The sequence below is a fragment of the Nomascus leucogenys genome, unplaced genomic scaffold (assembly GCF_006542625.1).
Source record: "Nomascus leucogenys isolate Asia unplaced genomic scaffold, Asia_NLE_v1 001420F_37673_qpd_obj, whole genome shotgun sequence".
Taxonomy (NCBI): domain Eukaryota; kingdom Metazoa; phylum Chordata; class Mammalia; order Primates; family Hylobatidae; genus Nomascus; species Nomascus leucogenys.
Genome location: NW_022097612.1, coordinates 19,724 through 34,219, shown reverse-complemented (window position 1 = coordinate 34,219; position 14,496 = coordinate 19,724).

Here is a 14,496-nt window from a genome sequence, read left to right as displayed (position 1 = left end):
TCACAGGGCGTGTACATAATGTGTGCACACCCCAGTGATGTTATTTGTAATATTTTCGACGCATGTTAATCCTAATATTACATACGCTGTTCTCCATGTGTGAACACCTTTGTGGTATTATTCCTAACATACTAGAAGGATGTAACTCCTAACATCACATGGGGTATAAGTCATGTGTGTACACATTCTGTGATATTATTCATAATATCTTTGGAGATGCTGCTCCTAATTTTACATGCTATGTACATTATGGGTGTACACCCCCTCTGATATTATTTGTAATACTCTAGGGGAATGTTGCTGCTGATGTCACAGGGGGAGTACACCATGTGTATTGCATGTATATTACATTTTTACATTAGTTTCCAGGAGTCAATCAATTTTGTCAATCAATTCACTATTCTTGTTGCCCAAAAGGGTAGAGATAATCACAGATCACAGATCTGTCTAGCATCAGCTAAGGACGTTTTATTACAGAGATGGATGCATGTGTGTGCCTGCGCATGTGTGTGTGTGTAATTCAATCATAAATCGAAGGTTTAAGTGTTTGTGGGTGGAAGATAATTCATTCTGACTTTTGGCTTCAGAGTCCCATGTTTATTGGGAGAAAAGAGAGTCACGCTGGGAAGGATAGTAGCCCTGTGCCCTCCAGAACTGCAGCATGCTTGGGAATTGTGAGCCTTCCTGCTTTCCAGGAAATTTTGGAACTAGGAGGATGTCACCAGTGACTAGACAGTACCACCTTCCTTACATCTGCCTGTCATTCCTCCTCAGGGCATCCAAATGTGGCCCTCTCCTTAACTCCTTCCTCTGCATCACTTCTCACAACCCTGGGATCTGAGCACTCTCTTTACCTGTGCACAGTATCTACTTAGGGAAGCCCAGCACCTGCTGCAGTCAGGGCTGCAGCCCTGAGCTGAGTCTAGTAGAAATTTTGTGAACTAAACATAAAGCAAGAAATGTAAATTAGTGCACCCACTGTTGGAAAACAGTCTGGAGATCTCTCAAAGAACTGAACACGGAGCTACCTTTTGATACAATTATCTCATTACTGAGTATATACTCAAAGAAAATACATCATTCTACCAAAAAGACATATACTCTCCTATGTTCATGGCTGGCCACTATTTAAATAGCACAGACCTAATCAACCCAGGAGTCCCTCAATGGTAGACTGTATAAATAAAATATGGTACATATACACCATGGAATACTATACAGCCGTAAAAAAATGAAATCACCTCCTTTACAACAATGTGGATGGAACTGGAGGCCTTAATCCTAAGCAAATTCATGCAGGATAGAAAGCCAAATGCTGTATGTTCTCGCTTACATGGGGAGCTAAATATTGAACACACATAGACATCAATATGGGAAAAATAGACGCTGTGGACTACGTGAGGGTGGCGGGAGAAGGATGGGTTAAAAAAATACCAACTGGGGTGGTCTCTGCAGCCTTCCTTGCCTGTCTCTCTCTGGGATTGCTCCTCCTCCTGCTCCTCTCCTGCTCCTGTTGGGCCTTGTGACCACCTGGTTACCTGTAGGCAGGCCTCCATTCAGTGTAGCATTGCCACAGGGATGGGTCCTGTCACTCCGCACCCCACCCCAACCCAGTTACCCTCCCCTGAGCCCTGGTTCCCTGTTGAGGTCACTCAGTGCAAGGAGACCTGGGACCTCACGGCCCGCTCGCCCTACCAGTGCTTCTGCCCTGGTGTGGGAGGCACCACACCCTCCTCTGCCCCATGATGGGCCTGAAGGGGCCCCATCAGATCACAGCCGCCACCATGGCCACTGCCTCACACTGGAGGGCATGACACAGGGGTGGCTTTCCCAGCTGGCTGCCACAGGGGAGCTCTAGATGCTTAGCCCGCCCCGTGGAGAGACCTAAAATCAAGGCATGACTTAATAGCTTATTTTGTAAGAGAAAAGCTCAAGCCAAAGGCAGATTGTTAGTTTAGACTTTATTGCAAGCAGAACTGCTATGATGTGCTTTTAGCACTGAAGTGAGTTCCAGGCTAAGAACAGACAGCGGCTTCTCTGCTTTCCCTCCCAAGCACAAGTGTATTCACCTTGCAGACTTGAATCACTGAAGATGTAAGCCAGCTGTTACTCTCATCTTGGGAGACACCCTGTGGACAACATGAAGACCATCCCTGATCAAGTGAGGAGCGCCTCTGCCTGGCCGCCCTGTCTGGGAAGTGAGGAGCCCCTCTGCCCGGCCACCCATCGTCTGGGATGTGAGGAGCGCCTCTTCGTGGCCCCCCGTCCTGCAAGTGAGGAGCCCCTCTGCCCGGCCGCCACACCATCTAGGAAGTGAGGAGCGTCTCTGCCCAGCCACCCCATCTGGGAAGAAGTGAGGAGCGCCTCTGTGCAGCCACCCCATCTGGGAAGTGAGGAGCGCCTCTGCCCGGATACCCCATCTGCGAAGTGAGGAGTGCCTCTGCGCGGCTGCCCTGTCTGGTAGTGAGGAGCGCCTCTGCCTGGCCGCCCCTTCTGGGATGTGAGGGGCGCCACTGCCCGGCCCCCCATCTGGGAAGTGAGGAGCACCTCTGCCCGGCCACCCATCATCTGGGATGTGAGGAGCGCCTCTGCCCAGCCGCCCCATCCGGGAAGTGAGGAGCCCCTCTGCCCGGCCGCCACCCTGTCTAGGAAGTGAGGAGCGTCTCTGCACGTCTGCCCCGTCTGGGAATTGAGGAGCACCTCTGCCTGGCCCCCCGTCTGGGATGTGGGGAGTGCCTCTGCCCGGCCGCCCCATCTGGGAGGTCTACCACAGAGGCCAGAAGCAATGTGTGGGCTGGATGTGGTGGCTCACGCCTGTAGTCCCAGTACTCTGGAAGGCTGAGGGGGGTTGATCGCTTGAGGCTAGGAGCTTGAGACCAGCCTGGCCAACATGGCGAAACATATGAAAAATACAACTGTCAACCCAACCAATCAACCAAGCGACAACAAAACAGGTCTACCCTGGAGTTATACTCTAATTTTTTCTATTTTCCTCCCTTTCTGATCCTTTATCCCACTTTCTTTTTCTTCCTCTTCCTTCTCCTTCTTCTTTGTCAAATAGAGGATTGAGTTATTATCATTGATCCATACAAGTCCCTCTCTCATTTATTTTCTTTAATTCCCACCCCATTTCTATTTCCCGTCTTCCCATGTGCAACCTTCCTAATAAGTTTGATATGCATCTTTTGTTTGTATGTACTTTTAGAAAATGTTTATTGTTTTGTGTGCAAAAAATAATCCCTTCCTTACACCTTATACAAAAATTAATTCAAGATGGATTAAAGACTTAAATGTTAGACCTAAAACCATTAAAATCCTACAAGAAAACCTAGGCATGGGCAAGGACTTCATGTCTAAAACACCAAAAGCAATGGCAACAAAAGCCAAAATTGACAAATGGGATCTAATTAAACTAAAGAGCTTCTGCAGAGCAAAAGAAACTACCATCAGAGTGTACAGGCAATCTACAGAATGGGAAAAATTTTTGCAACCTACTCATCTGACAAAGGGCTAATATCCAGAATCTACAATGAACTCAAACAAATTTACAAGAAAAAAAATAAACATCCTCATCAAAAAGTGGGCAAAGGACATGAACAGACACTTCTCAAAAGAAGACATTTATGCAGCCAAAAAACACATGAAGAAATGCTCATCATCACTGGCCATGAGAGAAGTGCAAATCAAAACCACAGTGAGATACCATCTCACACCAGTTAGAATGGCCATCATTAAAAAAGCAGGAAAAAACAGGTTCTAGAGAGGATGTGGAGAAATAGGAACACTTTTACACTGTTGGTGGGACTGTAAACTAGTTCAACCATTGTGGAAGTCTGTGTGGCGATTCCTCAGGGATCTAGAACTAGAAATACCATTTGACCCAGCCATCCCATTACTGGTATATACCCAAAGGACTATAAATCATGCTGCTATAAAGACACATGCACACGTATGTTTATTGCGGCACTATTCACAATAGCAAAGACTTGGAACCAACCCAAATGTCCAACAACGATAGACTGGATTAAGAAAATGTGGCACATATACACCATGGAATACTATGCAGCCATAAAAAAATGATGAGTTCGTGTCCTTTGTAGGGACATGGATGAAACTGGAAAACATCATTCTCAGTAAAGTATCACAAGGACAAAAACCAAACACCGCATGTTCTCACTCATAGGTGGGAATTGAACAATGAGAACTCATGGACACAGGAAGGGGAACATCACATTCCAGGGTCTGTTGTGGGTGGGGGGAGGGGGAGGGACAGCACTAGGAGATATACCTAATGCTAAATGACGAGTTAATGGGTGCAGGAAATCATCATGGCACATGGATACATATGTAACAAACCTGCACATTGTGCACATGTACCCTAAAACCTAAAGTATAATAAAAAATAAAAAAATAAACAAAAATTAAATAAATAAATAAAATAAAATAAAATAAAAGACTGTCCCTGATCACGGTCTTTAGTAAGCAGGAAGGAGTCAAGGTTAAAGAATGTGTTTGCTTACCCTGGACAATGCACTCTCTACCTATATATAGCCATACATTGTAACACAGGCACATTACCACTAGTACAGTAGAATGTAACACATTTATACACATAAATTACAACACCCATAAGCCATTTATAGAACCCACAGAGATTAAAAAATTACTAGATATTTGGAAACTATTGCAAAATGCTTACAATCTATACAAATAACTTAGAAATACATTAAGTAAAAAATTAATCATAACTTTAATTTGAGGAACATGTAGCAAGACAGATGACAAAAATGTTAATTTGTAAATAGGTTAAGTAAATGGAGCTTGTAAACCTACGGATTATGTTTAGAATAATTTTAAAAAAGAAATGGAGCCATTTTTAAAACTCAGAAAATGAGATCATTTCATCTAAAAAAAATCTAAGTTTGCAGATAAATTAAAGTCCCCAAATTTTGTTTGTTTTGGTTTGTAACCTAATAGTAGCTCCTACTCTGGAAATTGTGTACTTACCTCAGAAAAATATCTATGTTCTCACCAAAGCCTGCTGTCAAATAAGATGAATTCAGTTCAGGGATCAGAGCCTCACGGGTGCAGTCCTGGTAGCTTTTGGAATTCTCCAAGGCCAGGTGCCAAGCCACTCTGTGGGTTCTGGAGAAGAATGAGCTTGGCTCTTAAAGTGTCCTTATATAAATCTCTGAAGACCAATCCCTTTCTTTCAACTGACTGCATTTCAGGGGGCATAGGGGGTTGTTAAGATAGATGATGATTAAGTCTTTTCAAAACAGAAGTTTTTTTTTTTTTTTTTTGGATGGAGTCTTTCTCTATTGCCTTGCCTAGGCTGGAGTGCAGTGAAGTGATCTCGGCTCACTTCTCGGCAACTTCTGCCTGCCAGGTTCAAGCAATTCTCCTGCCTCAGCCTCCCAAGTAGCTGGGATTACAGGTGCCCACTGCCATGCCTGGCTAATTTTTTTTTTGTTTTTGCATTTTTAGTAGAGTGGTTAGTACAGTGCTGGGATTACAGGCATGAGCCACCGTGCCCAGGCGATTCACTTTTATTGTAATGTAAGAATTTAATCTAAGAACACTGTTGGCCTCCACTCCAGAAGGGACATTTCTCCTGCTCCTCATGCTCCAGATGAAGGCTTCCAAGGGCCTCTCAGCAACCACAGGATGTAGGATTCCCTCCTATATTACCTGGCATTGCTCATCCCAGCTCAAGGGGTAAAGGAGAGAAAGTCTACAAAGCTCCATCTCAGGGACCTCCCTGGGCCAAGGTAGTGTAGGACATGTTGCTCTGAGGTAAATTGAAATGTATTTCTACTTGACGAAGTAATGATGGCAGGGCTTCATCTGAATGCATTTATTCTACCGCTCATAGAGAGGAGTGACATGCCATGTCAGACACATGAGAACACTCTCTGCCTAGTTACCGGTGGCTCCAGATCTTCATGCAGTTATGGAAACCCGTGCTGCAGATTCTGGAGAACAGCTCAGACCTTGTGCAGACAAGAGTTCTTCAAGAACCACCTTGGCTATGCAAAGACTCTCAGGCCCAGCAACAGTCTGAGCTGGATGAGAGATAGAGCACAGCTCCCAGGAGCAGCAGAAGCTGTAAGGGAGGGAAAAGGGAAGGAAGAAACCCTAGATTTCAGGATATCCCCTTTATCTCTATGAGAATCTCAGCACCCAAAGGCCACCGTTCCTTTATCTGACTCTTCTTGGATCCAGGAATTTTCCTGGGTTAAGCCATCCAGGGATAGGACAGGAGATGCCATTTGGCTCTAGGAGCAGAGGAGAGAAACTCAGCAGGAAGAGTATCTCTATGGGAGGAATTCAGTTGAGCATGTTTGTAGGGTCACAGGGCTGGATATGAGTAGAGTCTAGTGTACATGTTCAGAAGCCACAGTTCCCCCAGATCTTCTGATTCTAACAAGTACACAGAGCCAATCAAATGAAGGAGGGGTGGGTCAAGGGAATTCAGGGACAAGGGGAATGAAGGATGATTAGTTGCAGGAGGAGGCTGTTGAGGTCAATAGGCAGACATTCTCCTCTCCTCTTATATTGAGAAACAAGTAATGAAGCTTTAAGATGTTGCTTGTGCTCTGTGCCAAAACAGCAGAGCACTTGTCTCTGGTCTCCATATACACTTGACATATTTACTTTCAGTATTCCCAGTAAGATTTTGATTCATTTCACAGGGAATAACACTCACCTACCATGCTTAAATTGCCATACATATTATGAGACTTTACTGATCGTAAGTAAGTTTCTCTCAACCTTGAGATCTGGCTTCAGTTTTCTCTACTCTCATTCCTTCTCCTTTATGTCAGAAACTTCATAATAGACAATGGGGGCAAATATGGTGTGGAGAAATAATCAGTTTACATTTAGATATTTTTAATGTAGTTATCACTTCCTAAATAGCTAGGAAAAAGCTGAAATACATGAAATAGCCACGCATCTTCGTTTGTAGCCTCCCTTAGGTATCTGCCCAAATATATTCTATACTAGGTCTTTTCTGACCATGATATTATAAATTCAATTTTGGGCCGGGTGCAGTGGCTCATGCCTGTAATCCCAGCACTTTGGGAGCCGAGGCGTGCGGATCACGAGGTCAGGAGATCGAGACCATCCTGGCTAACACGGTGAAACCCCATCTCTACTAATAATACTAAAAAAAATAGCCTGGCGTGGTGGCGGTCGCCTGTAGTCCCAGCTACTCAGGAGGCTGAGGCAGGAGAATGGCGTGAACCCGGGAGGCAGAGCTTGCAGTGAGCTGAGATCACACCACTGCACTCCAGCCTGGGAGACAGAGCGAGACTCTGTCTCAAAAACAAAAAAAACAAAAATCAATTTTGTCTATGATACTTTATTTATTTTTTTTCTGCTGTATTTTTCTCTAAAGCACTTATCACAATGCGTTACTCTATCAATTTTTTTTTTTTTTCAAAACAGGGTCTTGCTCTGTCACCCAGGCATAAGCATGGTGCCATACCAGATCACTGCAGCCTTGACTTCCCAATTTCAAGCAATCCTCTCATCTAAGCCAGTGTCTGAGAATACAGGAATGTGCCACAACCCCAGCTAATTTTGTTATCTTTTCTTAGAGATGGGCTCTCACTTTGTTGCCGAGGCTGGTCTTGAACTGCTAAGCACAAGTGATCCTCCTGCTTCAGAATCCTGAATTGCTGGTATTATAGGCCAGAGCCACTGTGCCAGCTTCACTTTTTCAATGTTGTATTTTGACTTGCTGACTTGTGTTTCTCACCCTGCGACTTCTTTAGCACTTTAGGTGCAAGAAAATCTGTCTCATTTGTTCATTTCTGCATTGGCTTAGAATACTTATTAAGACACAGTAGGCACTTGATATTTTGAAGAAAAAAGTATTGTAAGTTATATCCTTAAGGATATCACCTTTAAAGCATCAAGATGACTTACAATATAAATAATTAAGCTGATGATATCTCTCTCTTTCTCACAGAGCCAATTTCTTTCTTAGTGCTTGGGAGTGTCTTTAATATTATTTGTTTTTACTTTTCCATCAGGAAATCTTTACTTCTTTCAGAATGTATATGTAATTTCATTTCATCTCTTCTCTTCATAGTATTCATTTTATGTTTGAATTAGTAAATGATCTATACAGATTCTTCAGCCATGCATCTAGGCCCCATCTTGAACTACCCTATGCTACCTTTTCTGCTACATCTCTAAGCACTGCCTCTCGCATCATATGTGTGTTAATCACATATGTGAACTAAGTGGAAATCCAATAGTACAATGGTTTATCTAGTATATAGTTTCCAGCACCCCCCGCCCCAATTTACCTGCCTGAAATTCCAAGAAATTTTCTATTAATTTTTTTATGTAATGTAGTTTAATTTTATTTAGAAAATTAGAGAATACAGTTTTAAAACTTTCGACCTATATATACTGTTGATCCTTGAATAACACTGGTTGGAGCTATGTGAGTCACTTACAATTGGAGTTTCTTCTGCTTCCGCTACCCCTGAGACAGCAAGACCAACCCCTCCTCTTTCTCCTCTCTCTCTGATTACTCAACATGAAGATGATGAGGACGAAAACCCTTATAATGATCCACTTCCACTAATTAGATTTAGTATTCCATTAATGAATATTAAATATATTTTTCTTTTGATTTTCTTAATAACATTTTCTTTCCTTTAGATAACTTTAGTGTAAAAATACAGTATACATGTAACATATAAAATATGCGTTAATCAACTGTGAATATTATCATTAAGGCTTCTAGTCGACAGTAGGCTATTGATAGCTAAGTTTTGAGGAAGTCCAACGTTATACGCTGATTTCTGACTACATGGTATCTCGGCATCCCATCCACCATGGTGTTCAAGGGTCAACTCTAAGTTTATTAAATATCATTCAAATAATCTGAGAATCTCTTTGTGAACAAAGACTTTATCTTTCTGTGAAACCCTGTTTATCTCATACAGTAATTATTGCATTTCATAGTAATAGTGTATTTTATCATGCTTACTGATATTTTATATCATTTCCCAGGAAACAAAATTGTTTTAGTTGAATATTTTGATATTAGCAAGAAATTCTAATAAAAAGTTTGCTCCCATGTTGAAATGATTAGATAGAACCCTTTTGCTATTGTTCTGCTGCTCACAGTAGCATAACAAGTGACGACTTGGTTGTGCCCATTGCTCTGTCTGGTACACTGAAGCATATGCTCCCATGGATTTCTGATAATATTGTGAATTATATTAATATTTTTGAAAGTAATAGCTATATATTTCTAAAGTGTCCAAGAACTGTCACAAAGTTCTATATTTTGTCACAGTATTTTCATTTCTTGAATTATTTCTTAAGAAAAAGTCTCAAATTTGGAAAAGAAAGACTGCTTTGAAAAAGACTTGAGTTCTAAAATGATAATAGCAAGTATTTCAAAATAACCTCTTGCTTAAGAGAAGAGAAATTACTAAAGAAGTCGATATTCCCCAATGAGAACATTTTATAATCATTAGAATCAATGATTAGAGTCAGGTGCAGTGACTCATACCTGTAATTCCAGCAATTTGGGTGGGTGAGACAAAACTCCTGAGGTCAGGAGTTTGAAATCAGTCTGGCTAACGTGGTGAAATCCCATCTCTACTAAAAAACAACAAAAAAATCCAGACAAACAAACAAATAAACAAACAAAAATAACTAGCCAGGCATTGTGGCAGGCACCTGTAATCCCAGCTACTCAGGACACTGAGGCAGGAGAACCGCTTGAGCCCAGGAGGTGGCCAGCCTGGAAGACAGAGCAAGATTCCATCTCAAAAAAAAAAAAAGATTATTAGAGATACAATATAAGAAGACATTTACAACAATATATGAAGGAAGCAGAAAGCATGTAAAGTTTTATATATAATTTGATTAATTTTATTCAACAAATATAGGAAAAACTTAAAGGGAGTTAATCAGTTTTATAAGCATTGCATTATCTTCAGAGGAATATTGGGAGAATTGTTTCCTTATTGTTCACAATTCTTTCCAAATTTTTTTTTATGTGGTTAAAAGATCAAAAATGAGAATGAAAAGGTAAGCAGATTCCATGAAGCTGATTTTCTATCTTCAAAAGAAAAATGATGTTTTCTCTCCCTGACAAAATGCCTCATCATTTGAATTATGGTTTGTTAAGGGCACACAGCTTTTTCTTCCTTGAGTATTTCTATATTTGTTTCATTTTCTCCAAATCATAGTAAAGATCCAGTCTGTTTCTCTATAAGATGTTTACAATTCCTGAAACACCTGAGCAGTGCATTGCACGTAATAATAGTAATTTCTCACTAAGTAAATTAAGTTGAATGCTGAATTTCTCAACAAAAACTTTGAAATCTAAGGAAGAGACATGTCTTCATCCTGCTTTTCTTGTACGACTTCTTTCCCCTGTATCAAAGGATACAGGGTGTTAACACAGGATACAGAGAAAGAGAAGTGTGTGTGTGTGTGTGTGTGTATCTTTGTGCATTTACACGGGTGTAGCCACATCAATTTTTGTATTTGTAGCAATGGATTGTGAATTTGATTCAGAAACCCATAGCATTTTATTGAAATTATGTTTTATTTGATTGTCTCATCTGTTTATGAGAGCTGCTAACAGATAGTCTGTGTTTCATTTACTATATACTATTTCAAAATCTGAGTTCATGATGCTAAATTCATAAATGTTGAATAGAGCTGATATCCAAATTATGGGGGTTGTAGTTATTCCTATTTTTCCTTTGTCAACAGGGTGCAGTTGAAAGAACAATATAGACCTCCCATTTCATTCTAAAACTATCTAGTGTGAGTTTAGGTAAGTTATTTAACTCCTGATCCTTTATTATCTCATCTATGAAATGGGGCTACTGGCCTGCCCAACTTGCAGAATTGCTCTGAAGATTAAAAATCATGTATTGTATAAACATTCAAAACAGTAATTGGCTCATAGGAGGTGATCAGCCAGTTCTAAATGCCAACTGTTAGTAAAACTACATTATAAAAAGTAAGAGATAAATGAATGAATATAATAATTAATGCTTTCTTAATGTAATGATGGTTTCTCATTAGTTAATTACATTGTGACAGAATGGTATATTGAATTCAGTGACTCATTGTTCATGTACTCAGAGCTTGTTGATACAGTTTCAAATAGATCGAATCATTCTTATTGCAATAGCAACCCCATCACTCCTTTTGGACTGTAAATTCTGTGAAAGCAGAAAGTGTATGATTCATAGCAGGCATCCAGATATTGTAGAAAGACTGAAATAAGCACCATGTTTTGTGTTCCTAATAGGTTTAGCTTTAAAAATTAGAATATTGTTAGTTATCACTTGGTAAAAATTTATAATTTGTCAGGCATCTTACTAAACATTACTAGATTATTTTAATTTAATATTAATATTATTTCTGTGAGCAGATTACTAGGAGACCTAAGGTGAAGAAAGTCTTGCCTATATTTGTATACCTGGGTTTATCAGTTAGTTATTATCGATGCAAATAAAAATCACTATCTTTTTTCCCATTGGCACATGCAGCTGTTTATGTGCTTTCATAAGCTTTAGCAGAATAGTAGTTTATAAGATTTAAAAATGTGGTAGCTATGTATTTTATTGTTCTTCATTTGCATATGATAGGAATTTAAAATACACATTTCACACTTGAAGAACACTGATTTGAATTGCACAGGTCTACTTAAGCACAATGTTTTTAAAAAATACGGTCAGCCCTTTCGATCTGTAGATTTCACATCAGCAAGCAAAGACAGGTAGAAAATACAGTGTTATTCACTGTAATCCCAAGTACTTAGGAAGCTGAGAAAGGAGAATTGCTTAAGCCCAGGAGTTTGAGGCTGTGGTGAGGTATGATCAAGCCACTGCACTCCACCCTGGCAAAAGAGCAAAATTCCATGTCTTAAGAAAACATAATAAAATACAGTATTGAAGGAAAGAATCCCATGTTTATAGAGTGCCGACTTTTTATTTTTAAAGATGGTAAACTTTATTTTGCCAAATTATTTTTTCAAACTTATCTTTTTAAATATTAGTATTGCATACAGAAAATGATTTTGTTAAAAATATCACAAAGTAGGAAGGACATAAATCCAGAAAAAAAGGCTTTTAAGTGAGTCAATTTATTTCTATGGAACAAACCTCAACAATTATTTTTCCTTTAGCTTTGATATGTTAGAACTTTTTTCACAGAATGATACTCATTACATGAGCTTGAATCTGAGAACCTCAGATGTGGCCAATAAAGAACTAATGAAAAATGTGTAAAGTAAGAAAATTATGAACGTTTTTCTAAAAAACAAAACAAAATAAAGCCAAACTGTTACGTTCCATTGGGACTCTTAGCCATGTTTTTCAGAAATATTTTCTTTTATATTATTGCCTACTTCATTGTCTGAACAATATGAAGACCAGGATGTCAAAGGGCATTAGGCATGTGGTGAGAGTTATATTATGGCCAGTTAACCCAAGGGAGGTCAGATGTGGCTTCACATTCCACATACGCAACTACCTTTCCTCACTGAGGCAGAGCAAGGTAATCCAGAAAGTCTTTTCAGACTCTGAGAATGCTGGACTTACATTATTCGGAAAATCACTTGAAAAGATGAAATATTAAATAATTTACACTAAAATCTGGATTATTATTCTGACAAATCAATTTGATTTGTTTAGTGTTTTTTTCACATTCAGCTTTTTAATTCCACAGAAGAGGGGGGCCTACTTTTCATGTATACGTGTCTTTTCTACAGGACTTGAGTATGCACAAATTTTGATCTCTGTCAGTGTCCTGGAACCAATCCCCAGAGCTGACTGATTAAGTTCAGTTTTGTTCTGAAATTTTTATTTTGTCTATAGAAATGCATTTTCATGACGTTATAACTATATTCATTTTATTTCTCATTCCAATATTATTGAGAATTATGAATAATCAACCAATGTTTCTGTAATGAGCATTTATTGATCCTTAGGTTTACCAGATAGACATTTTTATAGGTAGGGAAAGAAAAAATGATTCCCTGTTATAATACCACTTTTTCTTTTTTTTGTACTGTGGAAAAATATCATAGATGATTTCTTGCAAGCCAATAGAAAATTTCAATATATATGTAGTAATGATAAATATAATATTCTCTCATACAATGTAATATAATTTTTGCATATCTTTATTTTCAGTATCCTTTTCTTATTTTAAAATAATGTTTATTTTAGAAACTGTAAAGATCAAGAAAGCCACAGCAGAAAGTAAATATCTGCCTAATTCCATCAGAAAAATATGAAATCATGGTTATATTCTTGTGTGTATAATTCTAGCCCTTTTCCTATTTTAAATATATTTTTGTGTACGTATACGCCAAACCCAGTAAATCCCTCTATACGTAAGGTGTATAATCAACACATCTTTATTTGTTCTTTTTCATTTTTTTGACATTTAGAGGTGTTTTTCTTCCTAAATCTTGACTACTGTAATTTTTTTCAGCCAAACATTGACTATCCCCAGTTGATCTTACATGTATTGAAAGATGGAGCCAGAATTGGCTCCATCTTTCTGTCCAGGGATTATCAAAGTGTCTGGCTTGGGAGTAAGAGCATGTTTCAAACAGTTCGATTGGTTGGCCAATGGCAGCATATTTTTAATTTACCCATCGCCCCAGCTTATTTTGTCGTTGTTCTTAAGAGACAGGTTCTCACACTGTCTCCCAAGCTGGAGTTCAGTGTGCAATCTTACCTCACTGCAGCCTCAAACTCCTTGGGCTTGATCAATCTTTCCACCACAGCCTCCAAAATCGCTAGGACTACAGTCACGTGCCACAGTGCCCAGCTAATATTTGTACTTTCATTTGTTGAGACAGGGTGTCCCTATGTTGCCCAGGATGGTCTCAAACTCCTGGCCTCAAGCAATTCTCCCACTTAAGCCTCCCAAATTTATGGAATTACAGTAATGAGACACCGCTCCTGGCCTTATTTTTCTCTTCAGTTTGTCCTTCCTTTCTAGGTCTATGACATGAAAATGTCTTTGCCCGTTCCATAAAACATTCGTCTGTCGTGGTCATATGAGACATTACAAAATTATTTTTGATGTTTCTTCATGTTTTATGTTAAGTATTCTAACATGGTAGTGTGGCTTTTTTAAAAAGGACAAAAAAACACAATAGATGGTTGACTAATCAAAAACAGGACTTTAAGGATCACAGTTGTGCTATCATTTATTATGATATATTAAAAAATCAGCATTTACTTGTAATGTGCCTTGAGACAAACCATTTAGCAACTTGATTTCTCAGACCTCAGTTTCCTCCTCTGGGAAATACTAATATCAACTGTGTGTAGTTTATCTTGAAGAATTAGAAAAATTGTAAGTAAATACTTTATTACCAAGCACGATTGCTGTGGTTACCTTATCGTTGTTACTGTTGTAGCATTGAAGCACTTACCACTTTAGGTTATTTGTTCGAAGTCAAATATTATTAATTAA